This window comes from Spermophilus citellus (genome assembly GCF_964194105.1).
Source record: "Spermophilus citellus genome assembly, chromosome: 18".
NCBI classification, from domain to species: Eukaryota; Metazoa; Chordata; class Mammalia; order Rodentia; family Sciuridae; genus Spermophilus; species Spermophilus citellus.
In genome coordinates, this window is record NC_138200.1 from 19,207,539 (window position 1) to 19,217,620 (window position 10,082).

Below are 10,082 nucleotides of genomic sequence, written 5' to 3' on the forward strand. Positions count from 1 at the left end.
TATGAAAAGGTGGCACTGAAAAAGCTGAGATGTGTAGCACAGGGTTGGGAGGCTGCGTTCAGGGGGTGCTTCCAGGCTTCTGCAGAAGGACCCAACCACAGGCACACCCAGTGGAGAAGTCACCTAAGAGATGCTCTTAGATGTTCACTTCCTGGAGCACGGGTGGGGAGGGGAGTGAGCATGGTCGCTGGCGGAGTGGCTGCTGCTCAGTGGGCAGCTCTGCGGAGGGGAAGCTTGTTGAGAGCAACAGGCTCCAGCTCAGGAGACCCTTTAGGGACGGAGAACTGACTCTCAGAGCCCTCTCCATGGTACCCAGTTTACTAACAAATCCCCATCAAGCGAGGCTGGGGTGGAAGAGGCCAAGGAGGCCAGCGGGCAGACCTCCATCCTTGTGGGCCTCCATCCAGTGGGTTTTCATGGGGCCCCACTCTCTGCCAGGACTGTGTTCACTCAGCAGTGAACACAACCCACAGGGTGGTCTCAAGGCTCAGGGCATCTGATAGAGAAAGAGACAAGTCCCAGACAGACTAAGGGATCAAAACTCTCTAGTGATTCTGGGGCTGGGTGAGACCAGCTCTGACCAGTGCCCCAGGTGATTCTGGGGCAGGTGACTGGTTTCCCAGTCTTGCACAAAGAAACCTCTGTCCACTTCATCCCCTGCCTTCCAGCATGGTAAATTCAAACTCACCCAGCAAAAGGAATCACAAGCACCCCTAGACATTTAAGGACCCTACAATTTGGGGATGGATGGAAGTGAATTTTCAGATTTGTCGAATAAGGTTTTCATGTTCAAAATATCCTTGGCAAAAAATAAGCTGCATTAATCATCTGAGAAATGATGTTAAAACCATAGTGTGATATTCATAGAATGGCTAAAATGAAAAAGACCAACACCACAAAGTGTTGGGAAGGATTGGAGCAACTGGAACTCTCAGGCTTAACTGGAGAAGAGAAGGCTAAATATCTACAACCGTTTTAGAAAACTGTTTGATGGTTCCCACAAAAAGACGCACAGCCTGAGAACCAGCAATTCTCTTTTAAGACCATGCTTATCAGAAATGTGTATATGTACCCGAGAAACACATGCAAGAATGTCTGTAGCAACACTATTCTAAAGAGCTAAAAACTCTAAACACCCAAATGTCAATCAACAGGAGAATCAGAAAATAAATTAGGTTATATTCAAACAATGGAATTGTATTAGTCAGCTTACTGTTGCTATAACAAAGTATCTAAGGCAATTCACTTATAAAGAGAAAATGACTTATTTAGCTCAAGATTCTAGAGATTTCAATCCAAGTTGGGATGGCCCCATTGCTTTGGGCCTCTGCTGAGGGCTCCCGATGGCATGTATTAAAACAGACTACTCACATCACAGTCCAGAAAGAAGAGAGAGAGGACCAGCAGGTTCCTATAATCCCTTTTGGGGCATTTCCTCCAGTGACCTAAAGACCTTCCACAATGCCCCACCTCTTAAAGCTCCACAGCACCTCCCTGTAGCACCATCCTGGGGACCAAGCCTTTAACACATGCACCTTTGAAAGACACTCATCCAAAGCAGGAATCCTATAGGGTAATAAGAACTAACACACCGCAGTGAAGCACATCGGAGAAGAGTCTCACAAACGTGATGCTGATGCCAACAGAAGAGTGTATATACCGTATAACTCCACTCTTATCATGTTTAAAATCAAGGAACGCTAGAAGCAAGGGGTGGAGAGGAAGTGACTAGAACAGGTCACAAGAGGGTTCTGGGGTGCCAGTCACATCCTGATTCCTGCTCCGCTGCTGGGATCTAGGCGTGTTAGGTCGTCAGATATTAATTGCATGGTACACATGTGATCTGCCATCTTTTCTGTATGCACACGACACTTGGAATAAAAAGCTTAAAAATGAACTGCAGGGAATGCCTCTCTACAGGGAAAAGTATCATCAGGAAACTACTCAGAAAAGGTAGGACTTGAGGGGACACTAGCCCATGTGGCCACATGCCCCATAAGCCTTTGTGACATCACCAGTTTAGACCCTGGACTGATATGCTTCCTGGTACCCAAGATGGAAAGGGACTGAGCCTTGGCGGAGAGACCCAAGACAGGGGATAATGGTAATAATAATAATAGCAGCTGTCATTTACTGTGGGATGACAGCTGGGTACACCGGCTCCGGGAAGTGGGTTCCACTGTTATTCCCATTTTAGACATGAAGAACCTGAGTCCCTAGGCCATACGAGGACCAAGTGGTAAAGCTGGACTTGAACCCGTGCAGTCTGACTCCAGGTGCTGGCTTCAGTCACAAACCAGAGGTGGCTGGCTGGAGCCGAGCACGGTGTAGGTGGTTGCCATGGCTATCCATTGACATTTTAATTCATGGAAAAGGGAATTGAGAAGACTTAAATAATAGGCATAGACTGTGCTTTCACGGGGATGAATGGTCATGAAATTAAATTTGCAGATGAAGCCAAACCTCATGAGACCCAAAAATCTAAGCAGGAAACAGCAAAATGGGCCAACCAGAGAAATGTCATTTACCATGTACCAAGCAGTCATCCACGCTCAGTGACTTTCCTGAGAAAAGGGCGTGTGAGGGGCCGCCGCAGGGGATGGGGGGTGGGGATGACCACTGAGAGCAGACAGCTTCTGCACCAGCAGAGGCAACGGGGAGGGGACATCCAGGTGAGATCACAAAGCCACAGCGAAGACTTGAGAACTGTCAAGGGGAAGTAGGTCTCAAATTAGAACCAGATGTGCAGAAGGGGAAAAGGACAAGGAAAGGTATTCCCGGAAAAGAGACCCACGCACAAAGGGCAAAAGTGACTAAGGGAACACAGAACAATGGCCTCAGTGAGCCACACTAGCTGCACAACCCCCCACCCCACCCCGGGCTCAACTAGTATAGACAGACTACCTGCATCACATGCTGAGTTCAACCAGTATAGACAAATGACTTCTTTGAGCACTGGCACAACCAGTTTGGATAGAATGGCTCTAAAAATGCACTGGTTTGACCAGTGTAGACAGACTATAAGAATCGTAAATGGGCCTGTATCTTGAATTAGGGGCTCAGCCAGTGTAGACAGAAAGAGTGCTTGCATTTGTGCATGGGCTCAGCCAGTGTAGACAGACTACATTGCACATTAGGCTCAATCACCCAGACTCTGGGAAAGGAGACCTGCTGGAGCAGGCCAAGGTCTGAGGGGAAACTGGTGCCTGAGAAGGGCTTAGTTACAGGGAAAGTGACTAAAGCTAGAAAGAGCTTAAGAGCTCTGAACCTCGTGCAAAGACCCTTCAGAGAGGCGGGCAGACAGAGATTAAATGGAAGTTTCTAGAGCTCACGCCCCAGACTGAACCAGTGTGGACAGACAGCCTGAATCACACTAGTTTAGTTAGCAGAGACTGCACACGTCAGGCACTGGCTCAGTGTAGACAGACTGCGTAGTTGAGCTCTCCCCGCCTCCCAAGAAGCAAAAGCTGAGGACTTTCTCTGGGTGGCACCCCTCATGGCCAGTACCGCTGGACAGAGCGGCATTTGCATTAGCATCGTAGTGGGCTGGTGTCCACACAGCTTCCTCAGTGCCAGGAACAGCATTCTGCACATGGAGGACCATAGTCAGCATTTTCTGGGTACCTGGATGCTCCCTTCAGGCACTGTCCCCCCAACCCCCATCCTGAGGCACAGGAAGCCAGCCACCACACCCCACCCAAGGCTGAGAGGGGTCTCGGTGCTCACAAGCCTGGGTGGATGAGTCTTGTCCAGAGAAATGAGTCAGCCCCCCAAAAAGAGGCAGCCTCAAAGCTGGAGATGACTTATCTGCCAAGCATGAGTCAGTCTGGGGACTGATGGCATTGGGGCTCTCCTGAGTTACCTCCCCACTGATAAGCATCTGGGCGTGACTCATGGCCCAAGATCAGCAGTCAGAAGAGATGAGAGGGCCAGGCCAGCCCAGGAAGCCAGAACCAGAACGAAGGAGAACCACCCCCCAGGCAAAGAGCCCAAGGACTGAAAGAATCAGCCCCAGAGAGGCCAAGGGAACCATCCCCTGAATCTGTACCTCCCAAGGTCTTCTTATCACTCCCATCCCCAAGACTGGCCCAGCCAGGGAGCAGCTGGCTTAGGCCCAGGCAGAGAGAGGACAAGGTGACAGCGACCTGGGTTGATGCCTGCAGCTCGGCAGCCACCCAGCTCAGGGCCCACTGCCAGCAGCGTGGGCACCACGGGAAGCGGGGTGACTCACAGGCCTGCTCCCTGTACCCCAGCACTCCAGAGCCTGGGGGAACCAGCTGAAGGCTGTGGGGAACCCGGGGCCTGAGCAAAGCTGCAGCCAGCTACAGGAAACTCACCAACCCTCCAGAGGAGAGACGCAGGCACAGACCAACTCCATAGGAGGAGCTGTCTAGGAGGAGGGAAGGGTGCAAGGGAGTTCTTTCTGGGGCAAGCATCAGACAGACATCAGTACAGATCAAGTGGGTGGCAGGTGAAGGACCTACTAGGGGACCAGAAAGCTAAGTGGATGAAGCATAGGCCAGGGCCACCTCTGGCCAGCAGGCCTGAAGACAGGCGACTCCAGAGGAAGGTGGGCATCAGGGCCAGGGCCAAAGTAGAGCAGGCAGAGGGTAGCAGCCTCGCTCCACTCCCCAGGGGGAGGTGAGTGCTGAGTAAGTTGGTCCAGCAGGGAGGTAAGAACAAAAGGAAGGAAGGCCCATACCCTGGCCTCCAGCAGCTGTCTCCACTATAGAGCCCAGGCACGGGTTGTCACTTACTGAGCGCCCGAGACATGCATGCTAGTGCTGAAATAGTGAGTACAGAGAGGAGGTGGCAAAGGCTTTGAGGATAGCCAGAAGGAGGTGAACTGGGGCAGGGTGGGGGCAGAGGCAGGGCAGCACAACCAGCCACCTAATCGCCCAGTCCTGGGAGGACAGAACCCACCGGGACAGGAGAGGAGCTTTGCACCCCAGTGGAGCGCTGCCTCAAGAAACCAACCATTCCCACTAGTGTCCCACAGGTCACACCCCAATCACCTACCAGCTCTCTCCAGCACCTCACCCAGCTCCAGTGCCTGTGGGATTCGTGCCTCCACTCTTCTTTGGGGTATTGGTCATCCTTCCCCACAATCTCTGCAGCTGCCTCCTCACTGGTCTCCCCTACTCTGCAGCAATTTGTAGAATAAAATCCCCAATCCCAATGCACCCGGCCTCGAAGGCCCCACATGGCCAGGTTTGCAAATGCATCTTTTCCCCTTTCCTTCTTCCTGCCTGCCACAAGGGCCTTCCCACTGCTCCTGCATGGAGCTCCATGCTTTCTCAGACATTCCCTTGATAGGGACTTCTGTGCAAACTCTTTTCAGTGCCCAGAGCTCTCTTTCCCGACTACATCCTTCCCGCCTCCTACCAACAACTTCATCAGATCTCAGCTGAAAAGCCAGCATCACCTCCTCAGTCCTCCCAACCCCTCAGTCTAGTTCTTAGGTTTTACAACAACCTGGACATTCTCTTTTATCTTTGTCAAGCTTAGAATCACACATGCATCGATTATTGTTTTTATTAATGTCTTTGGCAGAGAAAGAACTAGTGAGTGATAAATGAATGATGGGGAAATCTCTGTCCCACTAGATCTACAAACCCCACAAGGGCAGGGACCACCCTTATTTTGCTCACCCTTATTTTTATATCCGCTGTGTCTCCAGGGCCTGGCACAGTGATGGGCGCCTAATACATGCTCCATAAATATTAATTGATGGCAGAATAGAGAATGACAACAGGGCTGGCCTTGGGAGTGTGGCATGGAGAGTCATTTGGCTCCAGGTTTCAGTGTTGACGATTCCAATTTAGTTCAAATAAATGTCACTTCCAGGGCCAGTTCTGACCATGGTTTGCAGGAAAAGGGTGCCTTAAGCTCAGTCACCAGCCCTAGAGAGCACTAATTTCCCAGAAATGCATGACATTCCAAGTGGGGAGAGACCCAGGATGGCCAGCCTGCATGTAGACAGACATTCTATGACTTCCCCAAAGATGGTTTTGGAGGTAGGACCAGTGCTATTTCTTAGAGTCAGCCCACCCAGACACAGCCTTCCCCAGTCTCTTGGTAGCCCCAGCTGCGCTTTCAAATTTCTAACCACAAGTCCAGCAGATATAGCTAGAGTGCCAGATCACAAATGACAGGTAGTTTTGTACAGGGTAAAAGTCACAACTTTTTATTCCACGACCAATTTGTAAGTTTCATCTTCTGCCACAGTGATTTACCGACCAGAGGGTCACACATTCTTCAGCTGATAAGAAATGAGCCAATGACGACCGCTGCCTCTGCCACCTGAGCTAATGTAGCTGTCCCCAGGTTGTCTGAGCCCCTGGGTATCCTTGCCTTTGGGCAGCCTTTTCCTAGGAGGGAGGGGGACACAGCTGCTGTGGAGTCAGATAAATCCTGACAGTGACTCCAAAGCACCAGGAAGCCTACTGTCACCACACTGTCACCAATGCAGCCTGCCCATGCAGCAAACTTCCTGAGGCTCCAGGATGCCCTTTATACATCCAGAAATCATCCTTGATCTTTTGTTATTTTTTTTTATGTGGGGCTCTTCCTCAGCAGGGCCACAATGACCTCTTCAAGCCAACAATATATAAATCCCCTTTTATAACTCATTATCTTCTGATTAGCTGAAAGTACGGTCACTTGTTTGTCACAGCGTATTCTGACTCTAATTGCCACGATCGCTTCATTAAGGAGCTTCCATAATCCTCTGTCCATTTTCCTGCCTCTAGTTTCCTCCTCTGCCCCAAAATTCTCCTATGTAGCTGTCATACATGGTAAGTCAGAGAGGTGAGATTTTTCCAAACTGGAAGCAGCAGGCGAGCGGTGTTAAGGCAGAGGTCTCACACTCTAAGGCAGGCAGCGGAAGGAGCCCTGGGAAGTCAGCTGGAACCACATCTTCCCCACCGGCCCCCACCAGCAAGCCAGTTCCATTCACCAGATGCACTAGCAAACAATAAAAAGCTCTGAGCACCCACCCTCTTTGATCAATCAAACCACAAAAAGCCTATCAGGCAGCCACTGGCACAAACTCAGAGTAAAGAGAACAGGGAAGCCGACTGTGCCATGTTTCCAATCAGGAAAATCTGACTCTTCTTATAAGTGAAAGGAAGGCAAATTCTGAGATGAGCCTGCCAGACACACTTGCCGAACAACCATACGGCAAAAAAAGTAGTTACTGAACTTTCCCAGACTTAGCTTACATAAACAGATATTTGAATAAATGTTTTAAAAATGAAATTCCCTTGATACTCTGTAATCAGTAAATGTTCATTACGGAAACACAGCAAATATGCATGAAATTTCCCAAGTGATATTCCAACTACAAGATGAAAAAAAAAAGCATCTCAAAAAAGCAGAATGAGTTACAAAGCATCCTCTTCTTGTCACAGACCAGCAATTCTTTGCCAAGCACAGGAGGTCAAACAAGCCAGCTCTCCTCTCCAGACTGGAGCCAGGGAAAAGCAGATCTTATTTTGCACTCTCAGGCAATTTATAAATGAACGCCCCCCCCTCCCTGCTGATTGATGTCTCTCTATAAATAATTAATCCTTGACCTTGCTTTAAGAAAGCCTTGACTTTTTAATTGGGGGTCTTTTAAAAAAATCAATACCCCAGGAACATAATTCACTCTTGCAGAGTTTGACTCCTGGTAAATAAATAAAATAAATAAGTTTTACCATCTGCCTGTCCCAGGCAACTGTATCAGGCAATGAGATGGAATCAGACTTTTAGGTTTTCTGCATTCAAATGATAATTATTGGTCATCCCAATGGCAGCTCAGTCGCTTCAGGGTCTGAATGCTATTCCTTCTGTGTCACTTCACAAGAGGCAAATCTGTTGAAGGCACCCGGGAATGCTTCTGCTCCCACAAGGGGTCCCCAGGTCCTATCTGGCCATAGATGGTGGGATGCCTTGATTTTAAAAGGATCCCCTATGGGGACCAGTGTCACTCTTTCCTGTGGCCTGTCTTGCCTTTGGGACAAGAACTGGTCAGGACAGATCATAAAGGGGGCTCTAACACTTGATCCAGGGCAAGACCTAATTAGGAAAAGCCTGGGTAAGGGTCAAGGTGAACTAGGAAGTGAACCTAAAGAAACTGGCCATATATAGTGTAGCCTATGAGCAACAGGGGGATGGGGAAGAAGTTAATATAATCTGCCTCTTACCCCATTACCCCTCCCATCCACTCTAGAGGTGCTGTGTCCTTGCATGCAACGGCCTCTCCCACGTGCTCTGCCAGGCAGATCCTGAGTTCTGGCAGCCAATCACCGCTCAGGATCCAGCTGGGAGGCAATTCAGAGACACAGGAATCCACTTTGACACCTGAGAGGGATGCGGGATTGACCCCTACTTCTGGATTGGTACCGACAGCCAGGCAACTAGTGGCGCTGCGCAGGGGCTGTGCCAGTTCCGGGTCGGGGTCTCCGGGCCCAGACACAAGGTGTACTACGAAAGTTAAGGTGGCGAGAGTCCTGCGCCGTTAAAGGGACAGGGGTCACTTCATGCCCAAAAGCCAACAGTGAACTGCCAAAACCCGCGAACCGCGCCTTCGCCCAGCCGGGCCGGCCTCGGGCGAGGCCAGAGCTTATGTGCAGAGAAGCAGCCTGCTTCGCAGCTAGTTGCAGTAGCCGCCAGAGCTCAGCTGGGTCCCGCAGCAAAACGGATTGTTTCACCGCCTACCTAAGCTGCCCGAGGCTCCGACTCCCGCACTCTGGGACACTGAAGCGCACACAGTTTCCGGGAACACAAAACAGGCCGATGACCCGGAGAGTCGCGGGGTTGGGAGGCGCGCGACGGCGCGCGAGGGTACCTTTCGCCACTTGGTAGGGGAAGCCAAGGCCTCCACCAACTTTCCCCCTTTGCCTCTGGCCACCATCACACGCCCCTGAGTCCCAGCGCACGGGAAAGCCCCGTGGCCTTGGGCGCTCCAACCCGGCCCTCTGCGCTCGCAGCTAGGCGCCGGATACTGCCTCTGTGCGCCACCCAGGGCTAGGAGGAGGAGCGGAGGGTCCGCAGAGACCGCGCAAGCCGGAGGGAAGGCAGATCACAGACGCGCGGCGGCGAGTGAAATTCAAGGAGCGAAAGTCTAATTAAAGTTCCCGCTACTGGGGCTAGTCCCCAAAGTGCGGTCAGACCCGAGCCCCGCACAGCCCATTAGCACCCACGACTTTGGATTCCTATCCACGTCGGGTCACCAGGTTGGCGCGCAGTGCAGTCCCCGGACGGCGCAGGAACCCTTGCTGCATCCCTTCAGGCCAGCAGCCAGTGTAGGGCGGGAACCGGGTGGGGTAAGGGTGCAGCCACTCACCTGGCGCAGCCGGAGCTCCCGAGGCCGCGCGTTCCTCTAGAACGGGCGCGGTCCTAGGCGGCGGGCAAATCCTCGGCTCGGGGCGCCCAGGCGGCTGGGAGAACCTCCGCCCCAGCTCGGGCCCGATGCCTTCTCTCGCTCTGTGCGGAACCTGGTGCGGTCGGCGGGCGAGCGTTGTGGGGACTGCGATCGGAGCGCGTGGGAGGGAGAGGGCAAGGTAGGGCGCGTTCCTCCTTGGCCCCTAGCCCGGGTCCGTCCCCCGCCTCCGCCGCCACCGCCTTGTCTTCCCTCCTTCGCGCAGCGCCACCGGATCCTGCTCACGCGCCGGGTAAGCTCCCAGCGAAGTGCGAGCGAAGCCTCCGGCGAGGCTGGAAATAGCGCCGCGCCCGCCCGGCGCCCCGCCCCCGGCCCGGGCCCCGCCCCGCGGTGGTGGAGGCGACGGCGGTGGCCGGGCCGGGAAGGGATCTCTCCCGCGATCGCCCGGCCCTCCTGGGAGCTCACGGGCGCAGCGCCTACGCGCGCTCTGCGGTTCCCGCGGCCCCGCTGGCCGCGCGCTCCTAAGGAGCCGCCGCTGGGTGCGGTCCGGCAGCCGCGGGGGTGGGGCGGCCATGGCCAGGGCTGTGCGGGTCTCCCGAATCTCTGAGAGCTTGCACTCTTGTCTGGCTCTTGGCTCCACTCCAGCCAGAGCACTTCTCCCGCTGCGTTAGTGCTGCCACTGAGCACTCGGTGCTGACCTGGGGAAAGGACAAGG

At 52.9% G+C, this 10,082-nt stretch overlaps 1 protein-coding gene across 1 annotated transcript in view; it reads right to left on the bottom strand.

Annotated features, from left to right (window-relative positions):
* CHST8 (carbohydrate sulfotransferase 8) overlaps positions 1 to 9,665 on the bottom strand; it is a 117,979-nt gene extending 108,314 nt beyond the window's left edge. Inside the window, exon 1 of the mRNA XM_081274680.1 lies at positions 9,332 to 9,665. The gene's annotated coding sequence lies outside the window, so the exon portion shown is untranslated. The remainder of the gene's footprint in view (positions 1 to 9,331) is intronic.
* Positions 9,666 to 10,082: the final 417 nt, after the last annotated feature.